At 40.4% G+C, this 9,056-nt stretch overlaps 1 pseudogene; it reads left to right on the forward strand.

The window, feature by feature from the left end:
* Positions 1-8,658: 8,658 nt before the first annotated feature.
* LOC111743419 lies at positions 8,659-8,777 on the forward strand (annotated as a pseudogene).
* The last annotated feature ends 279 nt before the right edge of the window (positions 8,778-9,056 follow it).

Raw genomic sequence — 9,056 nt, forward strand, 5'->3', positions numbered from 1 at the left:
CAGAAGCCAAATAACCAAGGGACTTTCCAAACCAAACATCTGCAATGAAATGCAGAACCTGGTGAGCTCTGCCAGACCAAGCTAGACACACAGCACACGCAGTTCCCATGAGAACATGTCCCCAGCCATATTTTCCACAATTAAAACAACTACTTTTCATTTCAACTTTCTTCCTAGAAGACTGCTATTATAAAATCCTAGAGGGAAGGGATAGCATAGATTGTGTAAGCTTCTCAGCATGCCTGTCACTCGATAGAAAGCCAAGCCTCAAGGATGTGGACTCTGTAGGGTAATCTAGTCAGATTCAGAGTTTAGGCATCACCGGAGATGAGTAGGTTGGATTAGGTACCAGTCCAAAGCATCACAAGGGCCCAGGGCACCTGATGCTGATGCAAAGCTTTAGTGTGTATGGGCGGAAGCGGGGGTGGGGGGTGGGGCATAAGGAACAAGAAAAGAGCATGGATGAGGAGGTAACTAAAGGCACCTAGCCTACTTCACAAGTTTTTCTAAGACTGACCAATACCTCAGAGTCATTATCAAATCCATTATATTTGTCCCTCCCCATCTCTTCTCTTAAGATCCTGTAGAAAAAAATATTCATTGCAGTAGGTCCCTCACATCAATAAATAGTTTATAGGTCTATGATCCATTTTGAGTTAGTTTTTGAGTAGGATATGAGGTAAGGCTCTGAATTCTTTTTTCTTCTTCTGTATACAGGTATCCAATTGCTATGGCACTATTTGTTGAAAAGGCTATCTTTTCTGCATTGAATTGCCTTAGTACATTTATCAGAACTCAACCGACTATAAATGAAAGATTCGTTCCCGCACTTTCTATTCTGTTCCATTGATCCGTATGTTTATCCCTATGCCAATATCACACAGTCATGATTATTGTGGATTTAGAATAAGGCTTAAAATCAGGTAGTATAAGTCTTCCAACACTGTTTTTTTCAAAATTGTTTTGGCTGGATGTACTATGTATAAGGGAATTGTACACTTTAAAATGCTTAATTGTTAATTTTATGTTATGTGAATTTTACCTCAATACAAAAAAAAAAAATTAGGGAGACATTTTGGAAATGTAACCAGTGAAGAGGCAGAATTGAAATGCCTGGGAATTTTGGTTTGCTGAAATGCCTACTCTTGTGTAGAACTAGGCTGCATACCTTAGCATACAATTGTGCGTTGCCTAAACCATGAGGTAAATTGTTAAGTTGTTTGGTGTTTCCAAACACAGATCAGACTTCTACCTCTTCTCTAAAAAGTCGCATAATTCATAAAATTCATTATCTTGAAAAAAAAAAAAGATTGCAGCTTCCATCTTGGGTGCTCCTTTTCTCTCTTGGATCACTTCCTCTGCGGGGAGGCCAGGTGCTATGAGGTGAGGCAGCATCTGGTAAGGAACTGAAGGAGGCCTCGCCCGACAGCCAGCAAGGAGCTAAGGCCTGCCAGCTGCCACTTGAGTAAGCTTGAACGCACATCTCTCCTACTTGGGTCTTCAGATGCTACTGTGACCTTGACCAATAGCTTCGATGCAGGACAGGGCAAATTTTCCCGAGTGGTAGGGAGACCAAGCCCTGTACTGAGAGAAGAAAAGGGTCTTTTGGTGGCGAGTGTAGAAAGAATTCAACACACACGCCAAAGTTAGAGTCAAAAGGAAAGTTTATTGGAAAAGGGATAACTCAGAGTGTGGTGTCCTCTAAGAGGCAGAGAGTGGGAGTGAGAGGGAGAGGGACAGTGAGATGGACCCTGAGTGTTCGGGGAATTCAGTTTATATATCATTCTTTAGTTCCTGTGAGTTATTGTTTAAAAGACTTTGTTAACCCATTTCCTTTGATGTGAACATACAGTGAGGAAGGGGAAGAGTATGTAGCATGAAAAGGTAAGAATATGCAGAGTGAAAGGCCTGCTGGTGGTTCCTAACATTTAATCCATAGGTTCCCCATGGTTTTAGCCACAGGAATGACTCTGTTGGTGCCAGGTTCCCCTTCCCAGGTGTGGGGAATGGGTTGTTAGCAATCCCAGTAGAGATCTTCCTTTGTTCTACAGGTGTCCTCTTGGCCTGGCTGCAGGGCTGACCACATACTGCAGACTCTGAATGTAGCTTGATTTAAACACATTTAATTCTCTTGCTTCCTCCAATGGCTTGACTATAAGCACATGAGAGATCTTGAGCCAGAGGCACCCAGCTAAGCAACTCTTGGATTCCTGATACGCAGAAACTTTGAGACAGTAAATGTCTGTTGTTTTAAGCTACTACATTTTAGAGTAATTTATTACACAGCAATAGATAACTAATATAACTGTAGGTTCCCACTGTTCTTATCTGAATGTCTATCAATTTTTCAGGAATGAACATTTCTCAATTTGTTTTCCGCCTGTGGTCAATCTCCAGAACCCTGACACTTTATTTTCTATTTTATTTTATTTTTTAACAATTTTATCCAGTTTTACACTTGTCTTTTTTTTTCCAAGAAGATTCACCAACCTCTTCATCTAGTCATAGCCGGAAGTCCCTGAAGCTGTCTGATTTTTATCTTCCTGTGTAAATAATCTCACGCCAATCTTTTTTAGTTTGCATAAAGACTTTTTTGAGAGGGATAGGTTTCCAAAGTAATATCATCATTCCCTCATTGTCTCAAACAGCCCCCTAGATGGCAATTTGAACTTTTCCAATCATTTGAGAAAACCAGCCCTTTTCTATAAAAAGAAAATATTCTACTCATAAAACCCCTACCTGGGCAACCTAAAAATACAGAATTTACCTTAATCACTTCATGAAGTTTGTGCTATCATACTAAGGCCCCTAAAAAAGGAACCAAATTGTAATGTATACTTTTGAATTCTATGTTAAGACTTCAATTTAAAGAGTGCTCTGGGGAGAAACATTGGTTGGCTCGAGTGGTAGGCTTGGAATAGGTGAGATAAAGCAACATGAGCTTAGGGTCCTTGAAGAAAAACTAAGTTTTTAGTCAGACACATGGAGTTAAAGAGGAAACAGCAATAATAGAAAGATACAGCAACTGGTGATTCCAGAAAAATAAGACCAGACATCAGGTATTTCTGGTTCAACTCAAAGATCCCTTGACTCACAAAATATTTTTGGTTGATGCCCTATAAATGGAGGTCTTTGTTGTCCTTATTTATGATGCAGAGATAATGATCAAATGCCACCCCAGCCAATAGCTAAACCAAGAACTTGGGGTTTTTTTTCACCCTGATCTCTCACCTAGATTCCTGTGGCAGTCTTCTGTTGAATGGCCTCCTGTTGTGTCCTCTCTCAAATTCACCTCCTTAGTGACCTTCTGAAACACAAGTTTGATAACGTCACACAACTGCTTTAAACTCTTGGGTGGCCCCATTGACCTCATATAAAGACCTAATGTCTTACTTAGCAAGGCACTAAGGCTCTCATCCATCTCTCCAGCCCCTCTGCATGTCTCAGCTCTAGCCATACTGAGCTGCCTACAGTTCCTCAAGTGTAGTGGCTGTTACAGACCTTGGCCTCTGTCTCTCTCTTCTGTCTTTCTGGGGAATCCCCTCTTTCCTGGGTCATCTCATCAATGAAGATTTTTTTGACCAGTATTGTACTTCTCAGGACTCTTCATTTTAAGGGACAGAAACCCAACACAAACTAGCTTTAATTAAAAGGGGATGTATTAATTCATATAAGCAATAAAACTGGATGGCGTAGGCCTCAGGAATGGCTGAATCCAAACACTCAAATGATGCCATTAGCATTTTCTCTCTCTCTTTCTCTTTACACATATGCACACATACACATTTTGGTTTCTTCTTATGAGCTGATCTTATTCTCTCTTGCTGGGGTAGAATGTGGTCATAGGGAGTTCTTGGCTTACATACAGTTTGGTCACCCCAGGGGAGAGTGAAGGCTTCTTTCTTCTGGTTTCAGCTTATAAAAATTATGGGAAAGTCTAAGATTACCTTGGCTGTAGCCATGTGCCCAGTCATTGACCTATGGCTGGAAGAATAAAGTTATGATTGGCCAGGACTTAGACCATCCACCTTGACCTGGGAAGGGAGAATGGTTACTTCCTTTGCCGTGGAGCTGTTCAGTAAAAAAGAGGGTGCCATTACGGGAAAAGAGAGCAGAATGCCAGTGTCTGCAACAACCATCTTCTCACTCTCCCACTCTGTTGACGTTCTCATTGCCCTCTGTACAGAGGCAGAGGAACCCATGGGGGAGAGATTTTTGAGTCAGATAGACATAGATTCAATTATTGGCTTTATAATAACTATATGTGACCTTGAGAAAGTTTTAGGCCTCTCTGTGCCTTTACTCTCTCATCCGTAACAAAGTTTTAGGATTGTTGTGAGGATTAAAGATAACATAAGCAAAGTATCTGTCACACAGTAGGTACCATTATTACTAATACTGATAACACTTAATAGTCTATATTTGCCTCTCTCCTCCTAGTCCATGAATTACTTGAGGCAGGGCCTTGTTTTAGGTATAATAAAACTCAGTTATAATAACTGGGCTCAGATATATCATAGACCAATATATCAATTTGCTAGGGCTGCCATAAAAATTACCACAGACTGGATGGCTTAAACAACAGAAATTTATTTCATTACAGTTCTTAAGTCTAGAAGTCTTGAGATCAAGATGTCAGAAGAGTCATTTTCTTCATAGGCCCCTACTCTTCAGCTTGAAGGGGCTCCTCCTTGTGTCTTTACATGACCTTCCCTCCAAGTGGGTCTGTGTCCTAATTTCTTCTTATGAGGACAGTGGTCTTAATGAATTCAAGCCCACCCTAATGACCTCATTTTAACTTAATTACCACTTTAATGGTCCTAACTCCAAATACAGTCACATTCTGAGATACTGGAGGTGAGGGGATGAGGGGACACAATTCAGCCCAGTACAATTAATTTCTGTCCACTAAAATAATACATTACTGAAAAGGTATGCATGATAATGCAAATTTTGAGGATAAGGGAAACATTTAGTTCTATCTCCCTCAATCCTGGCTTTATAATAATGGTCCATTGCATTTATATAGTCTTCCCTTTTTTGCTCTCAAAAGCATCTTCACGTCTATTAGTTGACTCCACTGTGTCACCCAGAGAGGCCCTGAATTAGGTTTCATGAACAGAATTGATCAGAAAGCCAGATGATACAAGGTTAACCAGAAATAATCAGTAGGGGGCACTGAGACCAAACCCTGAGAAATCCAAGGAGAAAACTGGCTTTGAATCTATACCTGGAACAGGCACTGCATCTTACCAACTGACTAAAGCACCTCTAGACATAGGTGTCTGGCTATTGGTTGGGCCCAGGCTGAATCATGGCTGCCTCCTAGGGCTTCTCAACACAAATTAGGGCCCCGCCCAGGGATAGGTCCAATGTAAGCACTTTCCCATGTATAAGAGCTGAGTGAACAACATGGGAAGGTCAATAGGAGTCCAGCCAGCCTTTCAACCCTGCCTGGGAGTGGCAGTGGGCCTAGTGGCGGATACACTGTGGACAACAAGCTGGACTGAATTGGGTTCTCACCCTGATGCTGGCCCTGGAGAAGACTCGAATGTTATGAGACATCTCAGTCACATTCCCTCGCTGAAGCCCTGGTGTCCAATCTTCATCCTGCTTTGATTGTCAGGAGTAGGTGCTTGTATTCTATCTATTCATTTATATCTGAAGTCCTATGGTGGGTGCCTTTGGTCCTCACAGTATCCTTCCTTCTTTATAGAAACTGTAGAATCCCTTCCTTCGGCAAAAGCCAATTTCCCATTCCATGGGCTTTGGATGGGGCTGCCAGTCATGACGCTCCCACTTATCCACCCTGACTCCCAGCCCAGGGCCCAACCTCAGCAGATGGGAAAGAGACAGGGCTTGCAGAAGGGTGATCTGGAAGGAGAGGAGCCTCTAGAGAGAGGTCAGAAATGTGCTCAGAATCTAGGCTCAAACACCTTCAAAAACTTGGAGAGATGTCACCCACCAGGCACTGCTGTCACTGGGAACTCATTTGGACAGAGAGGCAGACTTAAGGCTGTCAATGCCACATCCTTTGGTGGCAGACTGAGCAACAGAAAGTAAATTTCTTTGAAGCTGGATTTTGTTCATTCTCTGTTAGAATTTTCGTTTCTCCCATTCAAGGTAGGGAGGCAGGCTTTTGTGCTCCTTCACTAGGTGAAGTACATGCTGCAGGCTAGAAAGCAAAAGCTGATGAAACACATTTCTTTTCTTTCTTTTCTTATTTTGGTGTGTGTGTGAAAGGCTAAACTCCTTGAAGAGTTATGTGCCCCATGAGGAGAGGGGAGACAGGTGATGCCTTTAGGGAAGAAATGGGGAGCAAGGGAGGGAGAGAGGAGCAACCACCAAGAAGATCCAGAGGTCTGGAGTCTGTGTATATCAGGGAGCTGAGTTACACGGTTGTTGATGTGTTCGAGTCAGCACATAATAGCTTGCAGGAGCTGAATGTTAAATTTTTAGGAACTTTTCAAACTGGATAACCTTACTTTGGTAGCTTGAAATCAGCCATGGCAGGGTGTTTACATGTGGGAATGGGCACATGCCACAAGTCAGGGCTCCTCCCCGGCCCCAAAGCCAAATACTAAACATTTAGTAACACATCACTGCACATAATGACTTTTCTCCCAATCTTATCATTTAAGTAAATGGCTTCTTTCTTGGGGAAAATGAGTGGCATGGGTGAGAGAGAACACTAACAGTCTTTCCCCCTTAAAAGCAGACTGGAAGGTTCTTCATGGAAATATACAGAAATAGAAGGAGTCCTCCTACCCTCCTTCCTTCTTTTTCTTTTTTACCTCTTGTAGACACATCTAAAAACAAAATGCCAAAATGGAGAGCCTGCCCCTAACATCTGTCCTTGGCTCTTTCATTGTGAGGGACTGGATAGACCCCATGGCTCTTCTGAATTGTAATTTCCTCATTCATAGGATAGAATTAAAAATATAGCATCCTTTGGTGGATACAAATGAAAAGGCCCGGCACCACGGCACATTCGTTACCGAAGGGTTCTGGAGTTTCCCTGTTTGATACAATTAGGATGAAGACTGGTGTGGATGCCTGCTCCAGGCTGAGAGGAAAATGCCACCATTAACTCAATTATTCACAACAAATACAAAGGAAAAGTCTTTGGCTCAGGCTCTAATGGAGCTATTAAAGCTATTTTCCTATTTAGCTGTTTAAATTCAGGACAAACAACCTAGTGCTTTTCTGCTGCTTCTTGCCTTACAATGTAGAGGACCAAGAATGAACCCTTCCTGTGAATACACTTTATTTTAGAGCAGGTGCAAACTTCTTCACCTTCTTGTTTTCTTGGTTTACTTTTTTCTCTATTGTTCTCATTTGGTCAGTGTGTGTGTGTGTGTGTGTGTGTGTGTGTGTGTGTGTGTGTATAGGAAAGCATGTGTGTGGTCTGTTTAGAGGAAGACTTTGGAAGCAGTGTGTAAGACACACTCTGCCCCATCAGGAAAAAGACAGACCAAGAAAAAAAAGTTGGGAAGAATGAAAATAAATTGAGACAAAAATAGACAACACAAAAAATAGCCTATATATATTTCCCTTTTCTTATTTTCATGCTTTCTTTCTTTTTTCCTTTTTTACAGCACTACAGTTATTTTTCCTTCTCATTCTCTCTTTTCTCTCTCTGTGCCCTCATTATCTTGACCTCATTAACACTTCCAAAAACAGAAGTCACTCTCTTGACACCATCTCCCTCACCCCTAAAGTCCTACTTCTCTTGTCGAATTCCCCTTCCTTCTCAGGTTCTACTTCAGGTCAGCTGCTCAAGTACAAAACAAACAAAACAAAACAAAATAAAAAACAACTCAGAATCATTCCTTATTTTTAAAATGTGCTTTATTGAGATATAATTTACATATAACAAAAATTCACCCATTTTAAGTGTTTGGTTTAATGCATTTTAACAAATATATGCAGTCATGTAACCACCACCACAATCAGGACATAGAACATTTCTATTACCCCAAGCAGTTTTATTTCTGTCACTCTAGTTTTGACTTTTCTAAAATGTCATATGATGAAATTATATGGTAGGTAGTCTTTTGCATCTGGCTTCTTTTCTTAGCATATTGCTTCTGAGATTGATCTATGTTGTTGCATGTATTAGAAACTCATTCATTTTTATTCCTGGGAAATAGTGCATTGTATAAACACATGACAATTATTTGTTTATCCGTTCACCAGTTGATGGACATTTGCATTCTTTTCAGTTTTGGGTTATTATGAATTAAATGCTATGAATATTCACATAGAGATCTTTGTGTAGACATATATTTTCCCTTCTCTTGGGAGTAGAATTTCATTTCATTTCTAGGAAGAACATTGCTAGGTTATATGGTAAATGTAGCTTAACTTTATAAAACACTGATAAACTGTTTTCCAAAGGGGCTGCATTATTTTCATTCCCATTAGCAGTGTATGAGAATTCCAGTTGCTCCTTATCATTGTCTACACTTCCTTATTGTCAGTTAAAAAATTTTAGCTGTTCAAGTGGAAGTCTAGTACTACCTTATTGTTCTTTTAATTTGTGTTTCCTAAATCATTGATGTTGTTGAGTATATTTTTATGTGCTTATTTGCCTTAAGTATATCTTCTTTGGTGAATTGCCCATATTCTTCGCCTATTTAAAAATTGGGTTCTTTGGTTTACAGCCATGCCACCCTGAAAGTGCCCGATCTCATCTGATCTCAGAAGCTAAGCAGGGTCAGTCCTGGTTAGCACTTGGATGGGAGACCACCTGGGAAGACCAGGTGCTGTAGGCATTAAAAAAAAAAAAAAAGAGGTTGTTTGTTTTTTATTATTAATTTGTAAAAGTTCTTTAAATATTCTGGATATGAGATCATATCTCACCTATAGAAATAACCTGAAATACAAAGAGACATGCGTAAGGTTTTTCACACCAATGTTAGTTGTAACTGTGATGTAATTGGAAACAAGTTACAGTCTATTAAGGGAAACTTTATGATTCAAAGGAATGTTTTTACAGTCATTTAATGATATTAAAATGTAAAGAAACCTGCTTTTGATATACAATAGTCCCT

This window comes from Pteropus vampyrus, unplaced genomic scaffold (assembly GCF_000151845.1).
Source record: "Pteropus vampyrus isolate Shadow unplaced genomic scaffold, Pvam_2.0 Scaffold113, whole genome shotgun sequence".
NCBI lineage: Eukaryota > Metazoa > Chordata > Mammalia > Chiroptera > Pteropodidae > Pteropus > Pteropus vampyrus.